The 13553-nt window shown below is 40.3% G+C and overlaps 1 protein-coding gene across 5 annotated transcripts in view; it reads left to right on the top strand.

Moving 5' to 3' along the window:
• The first annotated feature begins 233 nt into the window (after nt 1–233).
• Nucleotides 234–13553, top strand: part of KLHL5 (kelch like family member 5) — a 46848-nt gene continuing 33528 nt past the window's right edge. The window contains exons 1-2 of one of the 5 annotated variants that reach the window (XM_015862474.3): nt 234–510; nt 2885–2977. The gene's annotated coding sequence lies outside the window, so the exon portion shown is untranslated. The remainder of the gene's footprint in view (nt 511–2884; nt 2978–13553) is intronic. The other 4 variants (XM_085547247.1, XM_085547248.1, XM_015862475.3 and 1 more) reach the window with 4 other exon arrangements.

The raw sequence follows: 13553 nt of genomic DNA, 5'->3' as shown, positions 1-13553 counted from the left end.
TGACTTGTGTCACTGCTGATTTATTTCAACTAAACGGTGACCGAGAGAACGACAGAAATAATTCTCTCCGCTGTATCAAGACAGCACCCAGGCGGACCGGCGCCGCCCTTCGCCGCCCAGCCGACAGGGGGCGCGCTGCGGCCGAGGGGAGCAGCCCGGAAGTGGGGCCGTGGGCTGGGGCGGCGCTCGTGCCACCCGCTCCCCGGGGGGCGGGGCCGTAGGCACGAAGTAGCGGCGGCCATAAGCCCCGCCCCGCCCCGCCCCTCCCCTCGTGTGCGCGGCCGGGCCCGGGGCCGCAGCCGCCGGAGCGCGCCCGCGGGGAGGGGCCGGCGGCGGGGCCCATGGGGAGCCGTTAGGAGCCGTTAGGAGCGGCACCGCGGCAGCGCTGGATGCTGCCGGGACGGAGCGGGAGGGTGGGGGGGTGTCGGGGCTTCTCTTGTGATTTTATTATTTGGTTTTGGTTTTTTTTCGTTTCTATTCTCTCTCCTGGCCCTTCCCGGACTGCGAGAGGTGAGAGGGCGGCGGGGGCTGGGGCTGCCGGCTGAGGGAGGAGGAGGAGGAGGAGGAGGAGGGTTGTGGGCTGTGGGCTGTGGGCTGTGGGGGCGGCTCCCCGGCTGAGGCGGGGGCAGGGCGGCTCAGGCGGGTGGCGGTGCGCGGGCGGGCGGCTCGTTGTGCCCCGGGCAGGGAGCAGCGGCTGGTATCAATAGGGGCGGAGCGGCTGTCAGCACAACTTCCCGCTGTCCGGACACAGCGCTGAAATCCGAGTCTCGTTTCCAATGAGAGCTGCCGCTCGGGTCTTGTTACGAGCGCGGATAGGAATAAAATGCTCCAACTCGCGGTCACGTCGGCAGCTTCTAGGGAGACAAACGCTTTGTGTGGTGGGATGTGTCACGTTGGAAAGCGGCTGACAAGACGCGTTCAGTGATCCTGCCCCGAACAGCCGTTCCGTTCTTGTAAAGGTGTTTGTACAGTGGGACTCCGGGAGATGCACGGAGATAAAAGAGTTGTTTTAAAACACACGCAAAAAAAAGCTCCAAACAAACCCAAAGCAAACAAACAAAAAAAACCAACCAACAAAGCTTGAAGTTCAGAGATGCATTCCTGATAGTGGACATCACGTTCCCAGTTTGACGCTTTTCCTGTTTTCTGCTTGCTGGACAATGCTGAGCAGCAGGACGCAGGGCACACCAAACTGATGGCAGCTGAGGCAGCGCTTTCCTCTGCCCCTGCTCAGCATCATTGAACTTAAGGGACACACTCCTCTGTGAGGGCAGGCCCGCTGCTGAAGCCAGGCAGCATATAGATGGAAAGCATTGTGTTAGGAAGGCAGTGAATGTGAATATAAAGTAAGAAGAAAATCCACAGAAATTGAAAAATTCTTGCCTTAAACTGCTGTGCTTCCAAGCTAATGATGATGTACATTGATGAAGCTGTGCCAGTTATTTAACTTTAGATCAACTGTGCTTTTATACAGACCATACTCTGATGGTTCTGATACTCCGTGTTATATTGATGTAATTCAGTGTTTCAAGTTGTTGTAAGGGAGATTATGTAAACAGCAAAGCATCACCCAATAACGAGAGATTTTTTAGCCTTCTTTACAGAAGACAGGGTGAAAGTTTGCCTCCTCTGTATCAGGTTTCCTTTTGTTACAGCCAAATAGAGGAACGCATTAATTGCAAACCTCGCTATCCACTGTTTGCTATTTTTTCTATGGGAACAAAATCATTGTTAAACTTCCATTCAAGATATAACCAACAAAGCAACTGGTGCTCATAAATAGATGTACTAATTGGGTGCGTGGCCTTAACAAATGCAACCATGTAGGAGTGATGATGTTATGAGCTCCAGGTGAGTTCATGTTGCTGTTCTCGCAGCTGGAAGGTCCTTGTAATGGGTAGGAAGGATCAAACTGCTGAAGGTCAGATATTAGATATCGCATTATTCATGCAGGTGCCTTACAGGGCTGCTTGCTTTCTTCTTAGAGTGACTGTGGTCACTTTGATTCAAAAGGTGGATGCATGCTGTCTTGGCAGACTAGATTCTTCCTGGAGCTACAGCTTGCCAAAGGTAGTGAAAATGTACTAAGGTTATTACAAATAATAATCTTGTAGTGTGATGTTTCTTGAGAGTTTATGTATTCAGATTTCATGCTCATTCCCCCTCTTTCTTTGAACTGTTTGTTGTATGTGTAGTTTATGTCTCACCTTGAGTACTGTTTTGGGCACCTCAGTACAAAAAGGACATGGAGGTACTGGAGCAGGTCCAGAGAAGGGCAGCGAGGCTTGTGAAGGGCTTGGAAAATCAGCCCTACGAGGAGAGGCTAAGGGAGCTGGGGCTGTTTAGTCTGGGGAGAAGGAGGCTGAGGGGAGACCTTATTGCTCTCTTCCAGTATCTGAAAGGTGCTTACAGTGAGAGCAGGGCAAGTCTCTTCTCACTGGTGACAGAATGAGGGAAAATGGCCTCAAGTTGTGCCAAGGTAAGTTTAGGTCGGACATTAGGAAACACTTCTTTACAGAAAGGGTAGTTAAACACTGGAATAGGCTCCCCAGGGAGGTGACTCTCATCCAGTCACCATCCCTGGATGTGTTTAAGAGCTGTGGTGCTCAGAGATATTAGCAGAGGGTTGATAGAGTACTATGGTTAGGCTGTGGTTGGACTTGATGATCTTTGAGGTCTTTTCCAACCTGGGTAATTCTGTGATTCCATGATGTAAGTTTTGGAAGGAACTCGGGTGGCAGTTGCTCAGTGGCTCACTTTAATCTCCTTTCTTTCAGGTTATGAGCTGTGGGACAAATGGAAGTTCTGTCTGAATAGAACAGGCAGTCTGCTCTCTAGGTTTTTTCAGTGCCTGGTTCTGATTTCTTCTGTTTTCTGTCCCTAGATTATCTTCTGCCTACCTCATCTTTTTGGAAAGAGGAAGACAAATGGAACTACGTGATTCTGTAAACACCTAAAGACCATTCTGGTGTTACAGGTAATTATTGTACTTACTCAATTCCAGTAGCAAATGATGCCATAGTGCATGTGAATTCAGTCCACAAAGGGTTTGGGCCTTCTAGTTTAACACCTTTGTTAAGTTTTGTGCTCTGCATTTCTGAGGGCTTCCTTCTGATAAGCACACACAAGCAGGATTTTACTTTGCTTTGCTTTTGTCGACTCAGATCCTAATGTTCAGAATATCCATGTGTGCTTTAAGACTGTCAGTAGTATTATAATGCTCAGTTATAAATTTTTCAAAATACATGAGAATCTTCCATCCTCTAATCTTCTAATTGTTATAGAAAAAACAGGACAATTTCTTACTGAATCTGTAAGAGAAAGTTTTGCTTTAGAAAAATGCCTATGATAGAAGCCTGCAGACCTCTCAGTCAAACCCCATTATGTCAGTAATACTAACTGGCTTTTACTTTCTTTCAATTTTTAAATGGAAAATGATAAAGACTTTTCTAAGTTGCAGCCATTTTCAAATGGAATAGCTTTGACATATACGCAAAGCAAACGGCTAAAAGAATGTTGAGGGGGAAGGAGTACTTGCCACAGTCTGGCTTTATCTGAACGCTTTGTAAAGTAAAATACTGCTGAAGAAATAGTGATGAGGCTAAGAAAGGCAGTGCCATTAATTTAGGGTGTAGAAAAATGTTAAGAAAATCTGGTTTCTTCCCATGTGAGATATGCCTGCGCTGGGAATGTTGTTATATCAGTTTCTGTGAAATAGCTGTGTTATATATTTGTGTTATGATAGAAATGCTGAAGAGAGGTGCTCTTTCTTTTTATTTATTTCTTTACCTGTTAAGTCAGTAGCAGTTTATGATGTACGTACTGTTTTTGATGGTAGATGCTTTATTTTGTTCTGGGGAGCTGAGAACTTTGAGTGGCTTTACAGGAGCAGGGAGTCTGGAGGATCGTTGTAATCTACACGCTGAAATAACAGGAAGTGTGCTTCAAGTTAATTCAACTCAGAGTGATTGCTGAGCACTAGATGTCCTTTGTAGCTGTCTGCTGAGGCAATTCTAGTCCAGAAGTACACAACTCAATACGTTTTTTTTTCTTAAGGTGGCAACAAAATAACTGAGAATTCTGGGCAAGAGCTATTAAAAGGTCATGTTGTTCTTTGGATGTTTCCTGTGCGTGGATGTAACACTTCCAAGTTAAGACATCCTTTGTTTTGAAAGTTTTCCAGCTTGAGTCTGTTGCCATCCCTTGTCCCTTCAAAGAGTACAGTGAGCGGTGTGGTCACTTTGTAGTTTTTTTTGGGAGTTGGTTGTTGGTTCTTTTTTCTATCGCTTCTTTTTAAACACTTGGAAGAACTGCACTATTCTTACTCTCAGTTGCTATTTTATAATATATGTAAATTAATTATAATTCACTTTTGGTATCCAAATACTTCTCAACAATCAGCGCACTGGAAAAAATTAACTTTTTAGTTGGCATGGTAAGTATTTAGGTTAGATGAAATGCATACCTGTAAGCCTATGGCCTTTCAGTATTCTTATTTCTCTATGTCTTGAGGAACAACAGGGCTTGTTAGACATTTCAGCACCATGTCCCAAGTTTAGCATTGCCTAAGTATAGTGACAGTGGCAAGTAATAGGCAGTCAAGCTACTTTTGATAGCTACGATGGTTGTCAGTACCCACAGTAGGAGGGTATTTGATCTTATATCAGTTTACTGTGTATTTTACTGGCAGATCACTGTGAGAGAAGTACTTCTGTTTTAATGCAAGGTAGGACACCAAATTATGGAGTGGGGCTGCTGAGGAATAACTGTATCTTATGGACAGTGCTGACATTTTTATAGAGAATAAGCTGTAAAGTTGAGAAAGGAATTAATTTCTATCTGTTCATAGGGTTATTTTACCAACTTGTTACCTTTTTGGCTATGAGTGCAGTTGGTGTTGAAATTCTGATATATTCCTTGACAACAAGATTCAATTTGAAGAACAATTTTTGAATAGTAATCTGTGTTTTTTCCAAGAGTATCCCTTGGATTTTCAGAATTAATGGAAAACTTTATATAATGGTGCAAGAAGTATTTGCAAAACAGAAATTCAAGGTTGAAGAATGGCTTCCTCTATTCTAAGAATGCATCTGAATAGACTTGTCCCATTGCCTTAGCTGTTATACTGTCAAAATAATCAGTCTACTTGTGTTAACTCTCCATTAAATTCTTTGAGAAAATTTCAATAAAATTCCTTGACATTTGCAATGGTCTGCAATTCAATAAATTGTCATTTAATCAAGCGTTTTATTTTGTGAAATATTGTGTGGTATTGTGTTATGCATTCAGCGATGTGAGGTTTTTTTTGTCTTCAGAGACTAATTTTATATTTCTGGATGCCCTTTAAACTGTATTCTAAGTGCTTTCCTATTTAAGGGCTTGTCATGGTTTTTGACTTTGAGAATTGTCACAGGAACACAATGATATGGAATTGTAGGGGCTGGAAGGGACCTCTGAAGATCAGCTACTTCAGCCCCCAGCTAAAGCAGGTTCTCTGGGTTAGGTTGTACAGGGAGGTGTCCAGGTGGGTTTTGAATATCTCCAGAGAAGCAGGCCGTGCATCTCTCCTGGGCAGCCTGTTTCAGAGTTCTGTCACCCATTACAGTGACATAATTTGTCAAAAAGCCATAATTTGTCTGAGTGTTTTGCATGACTACAGCTTATTAAGCCTTTGAAAAATGCCTTGAAAATGTAAGCTGTTTCTCATTCCTACACATCCTCAATTTTATGCTGGCAAAAGAGGGAGGGGATAGGTTTTCATTCTTTTTAGATTAAATGTCAGTGACTAGCAGAGTGCTGTAGATAATTTCTTGCTTAAAGTCCCATTTCTGGTAGTCTTTCTTTAAATGTTTCCAGTGGTTTGCAACTGAATACTTTTTGTTCAGCTCTGTAGGCTTTCTGTCTTCATCAGTAAAGCAGGTCTCACCTTGGTGAGGCATTACACAAACTGCATTGGAAAGGAGAACATAAAATGAAAAATTAATTAGCTTTCTGAACCACTGGGCATTAGGAGGCCACAACCATGACTTTATTTCATCATTCGTTGTTCTGTGATTACAATGTTCTGGAAGATGTTTAAAAAATAGAAACAGATCCTCCTATCCAATCTCAGTTCTAATTTGAGTTTAAACCTTTGAGAAGAAAAGTTCTGCAGCACACTTTGCTAACTAATATCTGACGTATGTATTTCTTCTGAAGGATCATATTCATAGCAATTACTAGAGAGAATTAAAAGAAGTGTGATAGTAATGTGAGAAGCTAAACGTGAAACATAATGTGAGAAATCTTGATTTTTAAACTTTTTGCTCTCTTTGCTTCCTGCTAGTTTCCCTGGAGCTGCTTCTTTTCATTTAATCAGTAGGCAGTATTTTAGATACTGGGCTTAGATGGAGCAAAATGGACTTCCTCTTCTTGCTTCCATATGTTTTGCAGTGTTTTCAGAATAAATGGAAGGGCATTGTGTTATAATTTACTCATGGTTTGGTAACTGTGCTCAGTGTTGTTTATTGACAGCCATATTTTTTGACTGCAGGAGCTATTTGCATGTAACCATTTCAATATTATCATCAAATATGCACATCCTGCAGCCAATTGAACTATTGGCTATTTCGCTTTCTCAGGACTCCTCTTTTTTCCTTGAAATTCTTAAATCCAGCTTGCTGTACAGATATTACTCATAAGAGAGAGAGAACTATGAAGAAGAAAGGGAGGGGGAAAAAAATCAATCAACTGTGGTCAGAATGCTTTCTGCGCTCTTCATATCAGCACGCTCTCAAAAACAGAAGCTGACATGAGAGTAAAACTTTTCTTGGTGTCTTTGATGGCGGAGCTTATATGCCAGCAGCCCGTACCTGTTATGAGTAGACAGTTTACATTGTTGTTTGTGTAAATAAGCTATTAGCTTGATGGTTGCCATTCCAGATAAAGTATTCTGCATTGATTATTCATCATAAACAACGTAAGATGCGTTGTTGGTAGGTATTATAAAGTGTATTCACAGTATCATAGTCTCGTGCGGGTTGGAAGGGACCTTAGGGATCATCGAGTCCAACCCCCGGGATTCGAGCCTCTGTGTAGCAGAGCGGCACTTCTACCACTTGCGCCACAGGGGGGATTCTGATAGCCTAAAGGCTGCTTTTGAATATTAAACTATCACTTTGTCTTTGCCAAAGAGGAAACCATAGTTTAGATCTTTTTACATTCAGTGAGAGAGAGAAACAATATTTTGGATGTTAATGTAATCTCAAGCTTGTGCAGTCAGACTGTCTAATTAAAACATTACAAAAGTAGAGCATCTAATGATGTTATCGTAACTCGATAAGCTTGGCAAGCTTTTCATCAGGAACTGTAGCATTTTAAGCATGGAAGTAAAGCACATAAAAGTAATTAAGTAGAATTAATCTATGCATTTATTAAAAATGTGGGCAGATGAAATGATAAGTAACAACTTTTCTTGATTTTTTTTTTTAAATTTTTTTTTTACCCCCCCATTACCAAATACAAATTGAAACTGCGCTTTTGTATAAGAAACAGACTGGAGAACAATTACACTTAAAACAGATAAAGTGAGAATTTCTTTAAATATTCACAAGCTTGATAAATATGAGTGCTTTATAAATATTGTAAGCTAGATAAGTACTTTCTTTTAGTACTTTCAGCTAATGGGGAAGGTGGCTTGGCTGATGATTGCAAACCATCTGAAGCTAATGAGTGCTATGTGTGCTTGTACAGTGTCAGTTTTGTGTTTTCCTTTAGATTTAGTTAAATTTGATGGAGGGGGGAAAAACACACAACATCTGATAAGCCAATAAGGAAGGCTTTTTGTTCATTCTACTTTTTCCCTCTTACAGTTTAGCCAACTGAGTTTGAGTTTTCTCTTTTTTTTAAGCATGCTAGCTTGACAGTGGACCCCATACTGCTAGGAATACTGACAGTTCTGGTATTGACATTGTTTGGTTTATTATCCTGTGTTCCTCGTGACACTTTGTTTACACTGATGTTGCCTAGTACTCTCTCTGTGCAGAACAGGAAATGTTTTAGGAGTTCTATAAAATCAGGGGTGAGGCAGCTAAGATGATGGCTCTGTGTGCCTCTAGGATAGCTGAACACTTAATTCACGAGTGCTTTAATGATTTAAAGGCTTAATGCTACCACTGTTGCTTTCTTTCTCAAGGTCATTTTAATTTCATACAGTTTTGGAAGGATATGTTTGTGTTTGAGCAATCTGTCTGATACTGTGATGATTTTTTGTTCCACTTTGTTTCTAAATCCACACTCAGGTGATATGTAGCCAGTCAAGGTGAGACAGCTGTGTATGCCCAGAAGCAATAGATATGAAGCGTGTGTGTCTGTATTACCTGTAGTATTGGAAAATACTACTCAGTGTATGTTTTCTCTTTGTTTACTGTATCTATTTGTAGTGTAAGTTTTGCTTTCTGAATACAAAAAAATAAAGTAGGTTTTTGGTTTTTTTTTTCAGACTGGAATAAAAGAATTTCATCTATTGATGTTATATTCCACTGCCATTCTTCTCTTATCTTGATGTGATTTTTATCTTGGATACAGGTTATAAATATATAATATGGACTATATAGTGATTTGATACAGGATTTAGACTGAAATTAATTAATGTCCAATTACAAAATTAAATACATTTTTCCTTCTGTGCCTTAGATTCATATTATTTGTGGAACAACATTTCCAGGCAGTTATGCAGAACTCATGGCTTGGATTTTTCACTTCCTGTTCATCTAGTTACCATAGTTGGCAGTCTGCATTTGTAAGGATCACAACCACAGTCAGGCAGTAGGTAGAAATTTCTTCTATTTAGCCAATCTTGAGCTCACCAGGGAGGTTTATTTCTATCCAGCTGTTACTTTTAAGGCTCTTATGGCATAAAGGCACTTAAACTGTGGAAGTACAGAAATAGGATTGGGATGCTTATTTGCTTATATTACTAAATGCAAGTTGTTGTTAATAGAGCAAGTCTCTCAGTGCCACAGCAGTCAGTCCTGTGAAGTCAGAGGGCCCCCTCTTATCTCCATGGCCCTTATCCCATGGGACTTCTTCCAGGAGATTCCTGAGGAGACTGTATCTGCTGTACTGAAGCTTCTACACCTTGAGCAGTGTGTGCAGTTTTGGGTGCCACAATATAAGAAGGAGATAAGGCTATGAGCATTCAGAGGAGTGCAGCAATGATGGTGAAGGATCTAGAGGGCAGTGTGTATGAGAAGTGGCAAAGGTCCCTTGGTTCAGCCCAGAGGAGGGGAGGCTGAGGGGAGACCTCATGGGGGTGAGCAGAGGGACAGCACTGATTTCTGCTCTCTGGTGGCAGTGACAGAATCCAAGGGAATGGCCTGGAGTTGCGCCAGGGGAAGGTCAAGTTGGGAGTTAGGAAAAGGTTCTTCACCAGAGGGTAGTGGGTATGGAGCAGGCTGCCCGGGACAGTGCTCACAGTACTGAGGTGATGGAGTTCAAGAAGCATTTGGATGAAACTCTAGACGTCAGTTGAATTTTGGGTGGTCCTTTGTGAAGCCAGGAGTTGGATGCAGTGATCTCTGTTGTGTCCCTTCTGACTTGGGGTAATCTATGATTCTATGATACATCTGCTGAGCAGTGTTTGAGCTGTAACTCATCCACAGCAGTGACATGTCTAGGGGAGGTGATTTGTTGTTACCAGCTCTGGATTAATTTTACCTCGTTTGCATTAGAATCAACCATACCAATATTCTTGGAGTGTGTGAAATAAGAATCTTCTGCTTGTCTTAATATCTGTGTGACTACTTAAGCCTTTTGGTACAGAAGACTGTTTTTCTCAGTTTGGAGACTGGCGTCATAGTGTTTAACATTGTAACTGAGATTTAACTGGAAAAACACACCATACATGGAGCACCAACTTTTTGAGAGTTAATAAGCTTACTCCATAATTCCTCAGGAATAGCTTCGTGTTAGCTTGTAAATGGTGCCCTTCCTGATGGTGCCTGAGTATCACTGGAATAGACAGAAACCAATGTGAAATGTTGCAGCGTTAAAGGATGTAAACATCTTGGGTCACAGCTGTTCTGTGTGAGCCACCACGTTGCTTGAGCCAAAAAAAATAAACTGGAAATCTTTGTCAATTATTTTCTTTCCTTTTTGTTTTGAGTAAAATAAACTGTAAAATCTGCACTTGCTCTGTAAAGGCCTCTTTGTGCTGGCGTAAAGCTGTGTGCTTTGAAGACAGTGTATCTGAGCAAATGGCTTGCGCCTCTCAAGGGGGATGTGCAGTGCTAAGTAGCAGAAAGTTGCAAGGCAGTGCCCAGAGTTTGGCAGCAGCGTATTTCTGCTTTGGCAGCGTGCTCTAACAGTAGTGGGCTTTTTTGTTATTTGTTCTTTCCTGGGTGTATTACACTGTTGCTGCTGAAAGGGACTTCTTACATAAACATGAATCAGAAGTGTTAGTACTTAGAAGAAGTTGGTATTGGAAGTGATCATTGTTTTCTAGAATCACAGAGCGTGAGCACAGCTATCTCTGAAGTTTTTTAAAGCAATTTCTGTAACTTTTGGACTGGAACACAGGAACAAGGAAGAAAACATAGTGAACGTTTAATGCTTTTAACATAATCGTACAAGCAGGATTGCAGCATCAGGGCTTGTCTATAGCAGGTTTTTTTGACAGTTATTATAATGTCTTGAAATAATTGAAAGCTTAAAATCTCTTTGAAAAGGGTGTTAAATTTTGGATGCCTTTTTATGCTCTAAGTATGCATTTGATTAATTCATGAATATCTTATGGTCAGTGAACTGTTCTGGTGCTTCAGAATAAATATCTAGGATCTCTATAAACATTGGCGGTCAGATATTACCTCGTTACATCTTAATGAGTCTAGTTATGTCTCAGATACATCTTTTGATCTCTAAGGCTTTTCCTAAGAAGTGTTGGTTTTTTGGTGTTCTTTTTTTTTTCCAGGAGATAGAAACAACTCTTGCAGTCAAAACAAAGACTTTAATTATTTTGACATTTTCATTCTAAATTAGCACTTAAAAAGATAATTAATATGAGGACTAGCTGAGCCTTTTAGTCCCCAGCTCTTCAATTGGAAAATGGATAATTTTAAATTCATTTGACAGAATAAATACCCTGAAAATGTTAAGTCTGAATTTCAATGATGTTGGAGAGCAATATTTTTTTGAAGTCAAAATGCAGTGGTGACAGTAAAAATGTTGCCATGAAAAACGATGTTGAGATTCAAATTTTAAACGTTCCTCAAAATATGTATCTGAGAAACAAATTTGCTTTCTTGAAGATTTAACTTCCTAGTGGAACAAAAAGTTACAATGAATAAAAACACACAGAAATAATTTGTTAAATAATCATTTTTCAGTTTAGCCCACTAATGTACTTGGATGTATCTGAGTATTTGGAACATTCCTACCCTGTAATTATGCATGGAAAGTATCTTAAGAGTAACAGCGTTACTTAAAATTTAACTTCTTGTTGGATTGCAATCTTCCTTTAACATCTGTATGAACAAACAGTTCATATGTAATATCTGTAAATGTCTGTAAAAGGTTTTGATTAAAAAGTTGATTTTGTTGTCTTTTACTGCAAGTTTAATATGCAATATGCATTCAAATGTTCATTTAATCACAAGGTATGACCTGGGAAACTCCTCCCCTGCTAACTGTCTGCAGGGATTAATTTCTTACTCTGTGAAGCGGGTCATATGAGAGAATCTGTGTATTTAAATGTTCGGCTGCTTCACTCTTAAGAATATCAATCGTGTCAGTCAAAATCCAAGTTCTCAAAGCTGTCTTCCAGTGATTTTCCACAACCTCAGTAATGTCAATGGAATCATGCAGAGTCGTGCTCACAAAGAGGACCGTGTACCTGTATTCAAAAAATCATGGTTCACCACAAGATAGAATAAGGTTATTCATCAGCAGCTAAGGTCAGAAAAGGCCTTTGTGTGTAAGAAGTTTGGGATTCTCTTTGTCTTCTGCCTTAATAAATTAAAAAAATAATAATAACAATCCTTATGAAGTCGGTTTATACTGTGTTTGGTTAAGATGCTGCCACCCAGTTTACTTTTTTTTATCAGGTTTCTAAGAAATGTGTTAGTGTATTAGAAAGACCTACAATGGAATGTAGTTGTGGGTGTGGGCATTTGGATTTGTCAGCACCCACCCCAAGAAGAGATGTCAAAGATGATGTTTGAGTGGTCCAAGTAAACGGCTGTCCTACCAGTTCATCATCTGAGATCTCCATGAGGGTCAGTCACTAACTCCAAGCAGGGGGACCTTATAAAATCTATTGTGTTACTTATAGTAAGGAAGCTTGTTGAGAACAAGAAGGGGACCTCAATTATATCAAGCAGCCTTACCAGTTTATGCTAAATTAAGTGCTGCTTGCTTCATTTTGTCATTTTTTTTTTTTTAAATACCAGCTCATATCTAACTTATATTAAAGAAATATCTATAAATGTATTTCATGTCGAGAGCATATAAAGAAGCAAGTTTCTTTCATCTAGGAAAATGAAAGAAAATAGAAAACAGTTCTTTCTTCTTTTAAAACCATGGCACTTTCTTTTCTAATCAGTTTGAGCCCATAGCTTCACAGCTGGAAAAAAGCAATAATTGGACTGTGTTTCCCAGAAAGTCATAAGAAAGTGCTGAAAAAGTGACAGAGTTGGCAAATCTGCCATTGTCTTAGCTTATTTTATTGTGACAGTCTGAATTTCAGATGAGTCTGTTACACAAGAAAGAATTCAGGTCAGTCCTTATCTATAATGCATTTACCATGCCAGTAGAAGGAAAAGTATTTAAGACTTACTTTTTATGGTTAAATGGATAATTAAAATACTACTGCTATAGTGATTATTATTGAATACACCAGTAGCTTCTCTTGTTTATCCACCTTTCAGAAACACTGAACAGCAGCACAAAATGCAAAGAGATGATAGATTAAAAGATGCCATTTATTATTTCTTGAATTGTACTGTAGTTTCACCCAGCTTGTGGTTGCACAAAGGGTGATGTTTGAACAGTACAGCTAAAGCTTCTCAGGTTTACATGGCTCTACAGGGTGGATAGGGACTAGACTTCACATATTTTTAGTTTAACGTCCATATAATCTTTATGCTGATCCCCAGCAAAGATGGTAACAGCTCTGTGTATTTATCTACTTGATTATCTCACCTCTCGAGTTGCCCTCAACTATTTTCTGGATCTGCTGCAACTGACGTGGTACATCAGTTTTGGCAGACCAGGATGCTAGCAAGGTACGAGCTCTGAAACGCATCATCCCTTGTAGAGAATGGCTGGAATACTGTTTCTATAGAAATGTGCTTTGATGGCTTTTGTGAGAAGCAGTTTCATAAATAACTGAGTTCTGAGCAATGGTGGGTGAGTTTTCCAGCTTAAAACTGGCCTCTTCAGTATTGTGATTCCCAAGAAAATTGCGTAATTTTCTGTCAACACTGAACAGTGTTGGCTTTTTGGGTGATAAAATTGTGCAATGAGGAAATTTTCATAAGAGTCCTATATACAGCCTGTTATAAACAACACTACAAGTA

The sequence above is a fragment of the Coturnix japonica genome, chromosome 4 (assembly GCF_054131305.1).
Source record: "Coturnix japonica strain WE chromosome 4, WE-NBRP24, whole genome shotgun sequence".
Classification (NCBI taxonomy): domain Eukaryota; kingdom Metazoa; phylum Chordata; class Aves; order Galliformes; family Phasianidae; genus Coturnix; species Coturnix japonica.
Note: the sequence above shows the minus strand (reverse complement) of the source record. Positions and strands in the feature narration are given on the sequence as shown.